At 35.3% G+C, this 12,450-nt stretch overlaps 1 protein-coding gene across 4 annotated transcripts in view; it reads left to right on the top strand.

The window, feature by feature from the left end:
- LOC135688911 (neurexin-3) overlaps positions 1-12,450 on the top strand; it is a 38,944-nt gene that overhangs the window by 8,630 nt on the left and 17,864 nt on the right. For 2 of the 4 annotated variants that reach the window (XR_016144025.1, XM_065205970.2), the window contains exons 2-3: positions 9,127-9,174; positions 10,345-10,419. The exons of 1 other annotated variant lie outside the window; for it this stretch is intronic. The gene's annotated coding sequence lies outside the window, so the exon portion shown is untranslated. The remainder of the gene's footprint in view (positions 1-9,126; positions 9,175-10,344; positions 10,420-12,450) is intronic. One more of the 4 variants, XM_065205971.2, reaches the window with a different exon arrangement.

The following is a 12,450-nucleotide window of genomic DNA, read 5'->3' as shown; positions in this document are numbered from 1 at the left end:
CTGCTTCCTTTACCTTCCTTTCCACTTCTTCCTTTACGCTTCCTTCCCACTACTTTCTTTACCCTTCCTATCCATTTCTTCCTTTGCGCTTCCTTTCCACTTCTCCCTTTACGCTTCGTCTCCAATTCTTTCTTTGCGCTTTCTTTCCACTTTTTCCTTTACGCTTCCTTTCCATTTCTTCCTTTGCACTTCCTTTCCACTTCTTCCTTTACGCTTCCTTTCCAATTCTTTCTTTACACTTCCTTTCCATTTCTTCCTTTACGCTTATTTTGGCGCGTAAACTGACGATATGCTCCTCTCTGGAATCCAGGATAGGGCTGTTGAAGTTTCCTATAAGTTTGTTCTTGAAGCTTGTACTTCAAAGGACTATATTTGCACCAAAATATAGTTGAAAAGATATGCCTTTCCAAAAGGATTGGTTGGTTTTTATTAAATCTCTTGAATTTTGCTTTCAACAAAGGATAAACATTCTTTTTTCCCAAACAACTTAGTACAAATGAAAGAAGATAAAAGGGTCAAGACTAAGTAGCGATGAGAACGGCTTTGCAAGGATCAGGCCTGCTTGCTAGACGAATGACTGGAACTTGCAAACAGGACTGAATATGATATTTGCTATAACATTAGAAATCTTTAGATGTAATGTTGCAAAACAGGAAGCAGTTGCACTTATATCCTAGCACATAAAGGGAAAATTAGCAACAAAAAGTTGGCATAGCCAAAGAGAAAGTTGTAATATTCTATTTAAAAGTAAGAAATGTTTGAAAATTGAATAGGTATTACATATCGAAGCTTTAAAGCCATCTAGAGTTGAAGGTCGTTTAGCGTTTATTTTTCCACAGCGTGCAAATTTTCAAGTCCATGTCACACATGATTCAATGCATTGTCTCATTGTGCACAAATATTTAAAACGAACAATGTTGTTTTGCTGTCTTCAATGTATGATCGTTGTTTATAGTCAGTGATATCTTTAGAAGGGCTACTGTGAAAAGACAGTTTCTGATTTAGCCAGATTAGGCCGTCTGAAACTCGCACATTTTTCGTAGTGAAAGAAAGGTTTCTGTCCAAAAAATTAAAAGGTGAAATGAAATGCAACGGTGCATCACTATCTATGGTGGTTAGGGTTAGGGCTAGGGTTAGGCAATAACAGAGCCCTGTATTACACCAAAATTCTGTAGAAAGCAAATGAACCAGTGGCATGTAAGGTTGCTGGAAAAAAGGTTACTGGTCTTCTTTATAATGATTGGGTGCATATAAGGACATATCCTACAAACACGAACATGTTTTTCAATGGCTATGCTAGACTTTATATTTCTCAGACAGAATTATTTTTCAGATTAACAAATATGAATAAGGTTAAATGAAGTCTAGGCCATCCATCCTATTAGTCTCAATATACACTTTGCGCTATACAAGCAACTTTCAATTGCAAAAAATGTGAGGAGTATGCTGTGCCAACGTATTTAGTAAACAATCCGTCGTCTTTGCTGGATGGGGAAGGATAGTGTGGCCAATGAACATCTGCAAAAGATTATCAACGGACCCATCTTTAATGATATGTGTATCCCTATACGAGATAAATATCAAAGTGGTGATAAAAGTGCAGAGAAGGCTTCGAGAATCTTTGATTTCTGTTGAGTCGTACTGCATTCAACTCTTTGTCAAATTTAACAAAGACAAAACAACATAACCCTTGCTATACCTAAAGCACTAAAAATTAGACTCAAAGCTGAAGGACTGTTCAATATTTTTCTACTTTAGCGAGACATATTGGTACGGGGGCTTTTTCGGTAATATATCCTACATAGAAAAGAATGTCTTAGAGCACGTTAATACCTTTAGGCTATCTTAAGGTTATTACAAAATTTCTTAAGAAATAATCCCAGCGAAGAGCGTTTAAATGATGGCGCTCTCCAATTAGAATGAGATCTAATCTTCACCGTGGTAGGAAGCTTTTTCCGTTATGGCTTTAAGAAAGCGCACAATCTCGGATATTGTTGAATGGTGGATTTGACTTCATCCCTGTTTACAGCAGAATATCTCTGCCGTTCTGTGATGACAAGGTTGGAATCTTTTTCTCTTCATGTGGAGAATGTGGGAAAGTTCTCAATGACTTTTGCCGTAAGTCGTGATCCACCTACTCTGTCGACTATAGGCTGATTAATTCTTTCAATGACAACTACAATCAGAATAAACTCGCGTGACTCTTTTCTTCATACCCTGCAGAACAACCATTGGTTTGCCTGACAACGCAAAAATAATATGCACTAACGAAACATCAATAATGAAAATATGATCATAAATATCACTCTATTTATATCAAAAGATGCCGTTGAAAAAGTCAGTAAAAAGTGCAACTCTTAAATGACCTTTTCAGGACAAGGTATTGCCGTCTATATAGAGTATGGGATTTAGAACTTTGGTCTTATTGCCTGAAATTCTTTCGACTTTGTTTGTATTACATTTGCGTGTTTGATACAAAGGTAGTCATCACAAAAAACTCAAAGATGTAAACATAACGTGAACCAAAAGCCATCTAGTTCTGGCCACTACCAACTTTAATATTTGTCAATATTATCTCCACACTTGATCCAGGGGCTTCGCCAGAGGGCGGTACGGGTGGGGGGATGGGGGGGGGGGGTGGCTATACCCACTCAACACTTTATCCGTCAATACATGAAAGATTATTGCCAGCAAAGTAAGAAATTTTTCCTCACCCTGAAATAATTTTGCTACAATTATAACGTATTAATATTCTACAGTTATTAACATTTTTTAGTAGTTGAACTTTCAAAGTATGGCAAGGTATGAATTTTGAAACAGAAACCACGAAAACCAGCAAATGAAAGTATGATTTTAAACAACACGCGTAAAGAGTTAGACCAGCCCTTTTTGTCGGCAAAACCATTTCAGTACCCTTCCAAGGAATATATTTGGCTTCGCCCCTGATTGAAATTAACACGTAATTAATGTATCAATATAAATCAATGTTATTCATAAAATTATTCCAGTTGGGTTTGTACAGTTGTTTAGTATCGATATAGAATTGTTATAAGCAAAGTGACGAAAGAGAATACGCTTTGTTTACAGTATAATTAATCTGGGGATTGCTATTTGTTATCAGTGCATATTTTCTGAAGATCGTGATAATGATAAAAGTTAGCATATAAGAATTTATAAGAAAATTGTCTCTCGTCATATAAGAATTTATAAGAAAATTGTCTCTCGTCTAATGGTCCTCTTGGAAATTGATTAGAAGTTTTCCCTATATCCTCGATTTAAATCAATTTGCCTTTCTTCATGAAAAATTGAAACACGCAGAGTTTTACTTCGAAGTTTTTAAATCCTTGGTCGTTGTTAGATTTTGCATAGCTTTTATAACTTTTGAGATACGTTGTGAGATAACTTTTGCATTTTCAAACCTAATTAGTTATTTCAACAGTATATTTTATATACACTGATGAACAACCATTATGTTTCACTTATATTACGCCAATTTATGCGAATACTGCTAGAAAATATAGAGAAGCCACAAAATATTCTGCGAAGAAACACATTGATATTTACTGTAAATAGATACTCTTTCTTTGAGAAAAACAACTCTTCTATTCTACAGATTCTTAGCACCGATTGGCATTTCCATTGATACTTTTATTCTTTTGAGTGCGTGTTACTTGTTGTATTTATTGTATTGGTTTATTTGTTTACGTCTCATAAATTTAGAACCATCCCAGTTTTATGCACCTGTCCTCTGACAGTATCATCTATCATGCATATTAAAATTACTTCTCGACATAACGATCATGGTTCTATCAATAAGGTCAATTCATGCCAGTTCATTAAAGTATCAAGTTCATCAGTGTTCTCATATCAAGAGTTAAATATATTGCAGAGATACTGATCAAAAAATTGTTTGTTTGTACTGTTGTGTTTTTAATCCTATTTGAAAGGAACATTCAATTTATAAAGTCACATTCCTTCTGATATAGAGATAACTTCTTCTTTGCCCTTTTAACTGCTGTTATGCAGATCCACTTACTTATATGCGAGAGAAAACTTGAAAGCATTGTCTCGTATCATTTTATCAATGATTTCGCTTAAATCCTTTCAACTGTTTGTAATTTCCAAGTTTTCTAGTGTTTGCAGCTGCAGAAGGTAATTAAAACTGCCATCATTACATGCGTTGGACGATTCGACATATTCCTTGATTAGCTATATAATTTCAAGTATGACATCATTTATCAAGCCACTTTTTATTCTTATCAATAGTCAATGTATCACTGAAATTTGTACGCGCAGATGTGCTGTGACATTTCTTTTAGGCACTAAGCCAGCGTCACACCCTTAACATACCCAATAGACATCCTTCTGTGATTTCTATACTTTGCCCTCCTGAAACCAATCTGAAAAATTGCTTTATGAATTTGAAAGGGGCTGAATTTGCTGTAAGGATTAACTTTGAGTCAGTTAGAGAATGCGTGTTTCTGACTGGCTTTCTTCCGACCTCACGAGTCCCTCAATCTTTGACATCACTGTATTTTGACATAGTTGTTACTCTAGTTGTAAAGGACAAGGACTGGATATCCCATTGTTACTAACTCTAATCGAAGCCAGAAATGACGTTAGTTGGAATGAGAGTTTGTAAAACCAGTTGTTCGTTACACCATGTTGGGTAGTGAAATAGATATTTAGTTTTTCAATCTCAGAAGCTTGATAAATTAAGAGTTGAGGGGGTGTTTCGTTAAACCTGGATTCTATTAATTGGACGAGTGAAAAAATCCTGCAGTTTACTGCTGCTTGGAAACTAAAAACCAGATTGCAACTCAAGAAAGGCAGATTTCAGATAAATTTTGTTAAAGCAATCTATAAGAACCTCTATCCTTTATCATCCCAAACTTTAATAATAAAACACAAGACCGATGATTATTCATTGTGGGCAGAATGTTTTCATCGGCATAATTTTGCCACATTTATAACGTATTGACACTTTTTTAGTAGCTGAGCTTTCAAAGTATGGCACTAAAGTATTTTCCTAATACATTAGAGTAGGAATAGGCTATGGTCCAGCATTGCTTGGAAGTTGCAAACTTTATTGCAGCCAAAGAAATGCTGTTTTCAGACCAGCTTTGTAAAGGCTATCTTTAGTGATGTATTACTCTTACTCTAGACATAAACGACAAGGTTGATTATTCATGCAGTGCAGAACGGTTTTTCAGCACCATGGGATATTTCCCTGAAAATTCTCTACCTGGTGGGCCTATACAAATTTCCTTTACCCCGACACTGTAAACCAAGCAATCCGCAGACTTTTCTCCAGTATCCATAAAGAATCATTGCTGTTTCCAGATGACGCGGAAAAGCTTGAAATCTTGCTTATTAGCATCTCCAAAAAGCATCGATAATCTGGATTACTCGGATTACGTTAATCTTCGAAGCCAATTTGGCAAATGTTAGTTGTTTAATGCTAATTCCCATAGCAGCTCCCAAAAAGCCTATTTAACAATACAGTCTCTCTGTGCGCAATCTCAGTAGGTGCTCTATAAGAGAGTTGAAAACCTGCAAAAGACGATTAGCAACACAGATATAACAATTCTTCGTCGTTGGACTCAGTCAACAAACCAGCTGAGGTTATGCTACTGCATTAGGGTAACATCTGGATATTGGCATGTTATAATACGCGAAATGTCAATCTGATATCAGTCACAGACTACCTGTGAATTCCCTACGATATCTATTCTAGAACTATTTTTACATGTAGCTCACACTTGACACTAACTAGACAAAGACTTGTTCAACACATACTTGAATAACGTGGATCATATTTGGTTCGATATATACCGAATTACATTTATTCCTTTCTTTGAAAACAATTATTGCGAATTTCTTAAAAGAAAGGGTTCACAAGAGACTAGCAAAGTTTCGAAGCATACCCTGACCAAATTTGAGAAGGGCCTAAGATAACGATTTGTTGGTCAAAGAAAGCTCCCTTCACGCTGGAAAGAGCTTATCCTAAAAGAAACAGTTCATTGCCAAAGCTCATTCTAACAAGAAAAACTTTCCTTTACATCTTTTTTCATGAATCAACCAATAAAGTCTTGTAACCCCTGCATGCACTAGCCCCATTCCCATCCCATCGTACCTGTACTGGCTATGGCCAACCTATTGGTTTGAAATCGCAAAAGCGGAAAACCAATTCTTTTGAAACAATATATTATCAGTTTAAATAAATTGCTCAGCAAGTGACTTGAATTTGTACTAGCTTTTCACTCTCTCATGACGTTTTCACTTACAACTCTTATCCATTTTCAATTTCCTGATTATTTCTAAATTTTCTAAAACAGCTATGATATAAAAGCCAAGCGGGAATAGTCCAAACATAATACAAAAGTCTTGGTTCATGAAGAATCATTCGCCATTCTTTTTTTAAGATACCACCAACCTCAGGTGAACCTGAGATCATTTCGGGAGAATATGAATCTCACCCTGACTGGTCTAGAGAGAATTCCAGTCTCTACTGAACTAATTTTTTCATTTCAACAGTGTATCTTTTGCTACTTTGTGGCTGATTAAGTTTTTTCTTCCACTGCCCTTTATTTAGAAACTAAACTTAAAATTACTTTCAATCTTATTTTCCGTTTTTTTAAGTTCCGTAAAAGCAAGATCGTTCTTTGCATTTATGATATACTCAACAATTTCCATGATAACCCGCCTACAAAGCTTTTTCTATCGTTGTTTCTATAATTAAAGCAAGTTATCAAAGCGTAATTGTAATTGTTTATGCTAAATAAAACCAACAAAGATGGCTTTGCGCAAGAACATTTGAAATATCCAGGCATTCACCACTTGATGAAAGATTAGCTTCCAAATATAATCTTATTACTGTTATATATTCTTGGTAGCCAAATCTTTGTTCCTTATTCCTTTTGATATTTTCCCCGATCCAAGTCAACCACAAAAAAATTTCCGAAATATTTTAATTTAATTCATTTCTGATTGCCTCATCTAATGACTCTATTGGTCGTGCACAGTCCTTTCAAATAATGGATATATATGCATTCACGTTTTCTATAAGTATTTTTCAAGAATATCTCATTTTAATTTTGTTCAGTACTTACTTTACCGTTCCGAATGCACGGAGTTCAAAATTTTACTATCAACAGAAACAATGAAGATCATTTTGTCATTTTTCTTCCATTTAGATTGTTTGTAGTCTAGTTAGAATAAAGGAAAATCAGGGACACGTCCACTTTTAAAGTCAGCTTTCAACTTGAAAAAATAGGAAAGACGATAATTTAACTTTATTTCTTTTGCTTCCTTCCGTCACTACTGACTGCAAATAATTCTTTTTACTGTATCAAAGCAGAATTTACCGAAGGACATATATTTGCAACTCTGACGTCTCCGGTAAATCCTTCCTAAAGGAAAAGTAGAATTTGAAGGGAAGGTTATGTAAGGCTAGATAGATTGAACAAGAACAATCTGAATGTGCATCATCTTTACAAAAATCAATGACTACAAGGAAGGGAAATTTTCTTACAAAATGCCTTCCATCCAGTCTCAATCTGCCTCCCATCCAATCACGTGACTGATTAATGTTCAATTTTTGAAAACCTCTTCTTGCTTAAAAGCTCTTGCTCAAACCGCGTGCTTAGCGGCAGTTGTCTTGAGAAATTGCATGTGTTTTGTATTTTCAAGATTTTAGGCCGGTTTTTTGAATTATAATCGCAAAGCATGCTGGTTGCGCAAGAGCCTTAAAGGCTTACATACACTGTATTCTAGAGAAGGATCAAAGTATTTCTAAAGTAGGGCTATTAGTTGCTGATCGACTGATATCTCGAGTTGCATAATTTTTGCTACGGCCTACTCGGCCAGAGTTAGGTGCCAAGCCAAAGGGTATGAAAAGTACTTGAAAGTGGGCATTTGGAAAGAACGTTTAGTTTAACTTGGATGGATCGGAGATTTAAGGAGCAGAATATTTCAAGCACTTTTGATAAACCTTTCATGACATGAAAATATAGAATTTGCATGAAAAACTAAACACTAAGATTTGAAGCAAGATCGTCTTGACAGGCTGAAGTTACGAACTCGACGATTATATATCCCATAATTCTTTGTATTAAAAGTTTCTTTGACCGATTTATCAAATATAATTAGACGACTAAATCTCATTTGATTTTCTGCTTGATAAGATCTCTTATCGCATAAAGGAAAGCTCATCATTTTGAAAAGGGAATATAACTTTGTGTAACAGTTCTCTTTCTACGAGGTGCAAGCTCTTGAAAAATAGAAATTAGCTCTTTGTGTTATGACTTGATCCATCTTGCAATAGATACATTAACATGACCTGAAATCTCGGGCAACAAACCCTTATCATGTATTGAACTATCATACGCTTTTCTTTCGAGATTTCAATATGGTTTTCACCATCGGCGATTTTATCTCAGTTTTGCCTAGCACCATATTGTTTATTCCCTCCAAAGCAAACTCACCCTCCAACTCTTAAATCGTAGTTTAGTCACTGAGAATTCTTGGAAATTTTGATTAGCAAAATAGGGTTAGCTACACCCTGACCTTCTATTTTTCCAAAAGAAAAGCTTAGCAAGTTCACTAAAAAGGTCGAAATTTTGACTGCTTGGCGCCGTAGGATTCGTAACGCCGTGTTTACACATATCTTTTACAGGTTTTATTCTATTTGTCGAAACGTGTGAATTATCTGTGACGTCATTCAACCGAGCAACAGAATCATATTTCTTTGTGATTGTCGCTCTAAATCCAACATGCTTAGTTTGTATGGGTTTTTTCCCTTCATTTGCAATTGGTGTCCGATGTGATTATGTCTTGAAAAGTATCTTATGGCTTCTGTTTTTTATTCTGTTCATATCGTTTAAATAATGCGATCCGTAGCACTCTGTATCAACGGGACACAGAAACCAAATCTTCTTCCACTCAAGCTCTTTTGCAGCTTTTGGTGTAGACTAATATAAAGCTATACGACTAACTAAGAAACTAATAACAGCTTTTCTCAGTGAAATTTCGTTGTATTATTATTTTTTTTTTCATATTTTAGGCTTAAATACATTATTTCTCGTACCATAGGGCATTTATCAAATGTTTCTTCTAATTTCACAGGAAACGACATTTCTCGAGGATAAGGCTCCGAACTCAGCTATGTGTCAAGTATGTGTCCACCTTTTTAACTTTTTCTCTTTTTAAGTGGCTAAATTTGAATAAAAAGTAAACAGGTGTTTAGACAGGTCATTATACTATTTTCAAAAAATTTTTATTTTCACAAAATTGATAAATATGGAATGTTTTGGAAAATGATTTTTGTTAACTCGATATAAGCATTAAATGGTGTTTTTACAAATAAACAACTAGAATGAAATTTGAAGAAGAGGAATTGTTCAATCTTTTCTTTAAATTTAAGCTGGTTTAACTTGATTCCAGCCACTACGATTAGATTTTTACATAAACGATGCACTGAGATGGTTGACAAACATTTTTACACTGATTTATTTATTCAACTACCATAGCGGGGGAAATTTGGGGTTTCAAGAAATGATATGATCTCCGTGATTGACTCACCCAAAACTCCTTCTTCTGCTTCTATTACTAATATGTATGTTATTTAGTCATTGTAGTCATTTTAGTTAAAACATACATCTGCAAGAAATATTAAACTTAAAAGGAATCGTCGATGTTTCTTGGAGAAACTAAAAACAACACTGAAAGATAGGAAAACCGCACTTTTACTAGGCATTGGAAACTTCTGTTAAGAACCTAAAAGGGCACTGATTGCAACTACAAATGATTCCCTTTACCCGACAATATGTATTACATGTCTATGAGATTGTGTTTTTCTTCACATTTTCTTTGACTTGACTTTCCTCACAAAGTTTGACCTTAGGTTATTCATAACCGACATGTTTTTCATTCCAACAAACCATTCTTAAATATAACTTTTGTAAGCTATCCCCCTGATCGTAACTATGGCTTTCTGCTTAAGGCTAATCAAAACGGATTACAGTTAATGCAATATTGTAGCAGCGTTGTTTACTGTACTGGATAAATGATAGTTATTCACGTACAGTAGGAGCCCCCGTCTGGAGATCCGGTTCGGCAAGAGACCTGAACACTCATGTTGAGTAATTGGAAAGTATGATAGCATTTTTAAATGAAATTTCTCATTGGCCGTAAGGACGCAAGCTGGAGTCTTTTCAATGGAGAAGAAAGGATGATCGGGGCAATCTTTTATTAAGCGGAAATATGGCTTTTGCACTGGCTGGAGTTTACACTAAACTAAGTTTGCATGCTTAAAGAACTTCAACCTGACCTTTGTTGTTTTAGAAATTCATGCAAGGCAAATGAATGCTTCTATAAGGCAGGTCCATGACTGAAACCCAAGGCTGACATCTACGTAAGGTTTGTGAGCATTCCATTTTCTTCCTCTGTTGATGTTTATGTACTCGTGTTGCACGTGTGCATGGAACAGGTCTGTGCTAAGCATTTTTAAGAAACGTGATGCAAATTTTGATATTATGACAGTTTTTGTAAATCTCTAAGCTATCGTCGCCAAGAGATTTAGGTTCAGATTGATGATCAATAAAATTTTGACAAAAAAATACCCTATTGATCTCTTTCTCATATGCTCTGCAATACCTTTACATGTTTACATAAAATTATGTCACATTTCATATAATGTAAATTTTTATGTTTGGCTTTAGCGAACTATTAGCACAAGTAATAACTAGAAATAACCTATGCTAAGAAACTCTCCTATCTGCATTTCCTTTATCAAAAAATGGAGATGCAGTTCTAGGATTAGGCTTTCTCAAATACACAGATTCTAAAATGTTTTTAAAACTTGAACCTTGGGATTTCCTATCAGATTTTTCTTTTTCTATAAACTTCTAAGGTTAATGCTTACCAAGATATTTTTCCTGGAATACAATTTAAAGCTAGCAAAACAAAACTGGGTTTGCTCCCTGTTAACAAAAAGGGCAATTTAATAAACCATCATATTTGTTGGAGAATATGGAGTAAATATTTGCTGTCAAAAGCGATTATCAATCTGCCACCGTTTTCCAAGTTATTTTACTCAGTGTTCAGATGGAAGGTGGCTGTAGAAAAGAATCGTTCCATCACTAATAAATTTAGCATTATTGCCAAGATAAGCTCTGGCTTGGAATGCAATGAATCCGGATTTTGGGTTCAGATCTGAAAGTCTTTTTGTTTATTGATAGCCATATCAAGCTTCATTGACTTACATGTTCCAGCCTGATTCATTTCGTTTTGATCGTAAAAACCTCTCAATCGTTATGAATTTAAACTATATTTTAAAATCATATTACTGATAAACTATAGGTGTGGGTTGACTTCGCTTTTAACGGGACATACAACGCAAGACAGGTGTTGGCCATTTTGCTGGGTCTTGGTAAAAATTCATTAGTAGATATATGAAATGGGGTCAGGGAAACACAAGAGTTGTAGCATAGAACTTTTGCGTTGCAATATAACCATCAACTAGATCGACAATGAAATGCGTGCCAAACCCGCCTTTGTGAACACTCCCTTTTGTACTCGAAACAGTCTTTTACAGTATTAAATGTAATGAGGAATGTTCGTGGAATTTAGAAAATGGACAAAGTAATTGGTTTAAGGAAAAACGGGTGCAGACATAGGGCTTTGGTGCTGGGATGGCTATGTGGTTTGGGTCGCGTACAACATATCCAACTATAGGAGGTTGGGCTCCTAGGCATGACTAAACTTTTACTTAGATTAAGGGGAGTCTCCAGCTCTTTGAAGTTCAAGGCGTATGAATCATGAGATGTTATCACATCAAGTGGCCTGACCAGGACACTGTTCAATAAGCATAGCTTCTCTGTCTTAAAATCTACCTTCGGGATGCCAGGCAGAAACAAACAAAAAATTGCACAGATTCTTATCCGGCTGACATAGTTGTAAAAAGTCTATATATGCACCAATATATCAATGGTACAACTGATGAAAATGAGCAATAATGAGCTGTTTACAGTAAATTGCTTCTCGCAAATATTGTGGGAGTTTTTCCACTTTAAAGGCAGACGTCATCTGCAATTTTCATTTGAAAGCATGTTTCAAGGGTCAATTCATCACGTGATAAGCGAGTGTTGCTGTGCAGTGTGATAGGCAAAGATACTTCCATTGTCAACTATCAGCAATAATTATTAGTTAGAATACAAGGTCAAGTGTCATCGGGAATACTTTCCAATCAATTCATGGAAACGTTGCAAATAGCATAATACAAGCATGATTTCCCGCTTCGTTTCTAAAAAGGTTCTTTTGTTCCTTATTTCCTATAAATCTATTTTGCTGCCAATGCTGTTCTAATGTGATATTTACCATGGTTGGAACGGATAGATCAAGAAGAAGCAGTGGATGACAGATGCCCATAAAATAAAAAAAAATTGTTTG

Source organism: Rhopilema esculentum, chromosome 9 (assembly GCF_057945365.1).
Source record: "Rhopilema esculentum isolate cy_ngs chromosome 9, ASM5794536v1, whole genome shotgun sequence".
Taxonomy (NCBI): Eukaryota; Metazoa; Cnidaria; class Scyphozoa; order Rhizostomeae; family Rhizostomatidae; genus Rhopilema; species Rhopilema esculentum.
Note: the sequence above shows the minus strand (reverse complement) of the source record. Positions and strands in the feature narration are given on the sequence as shown.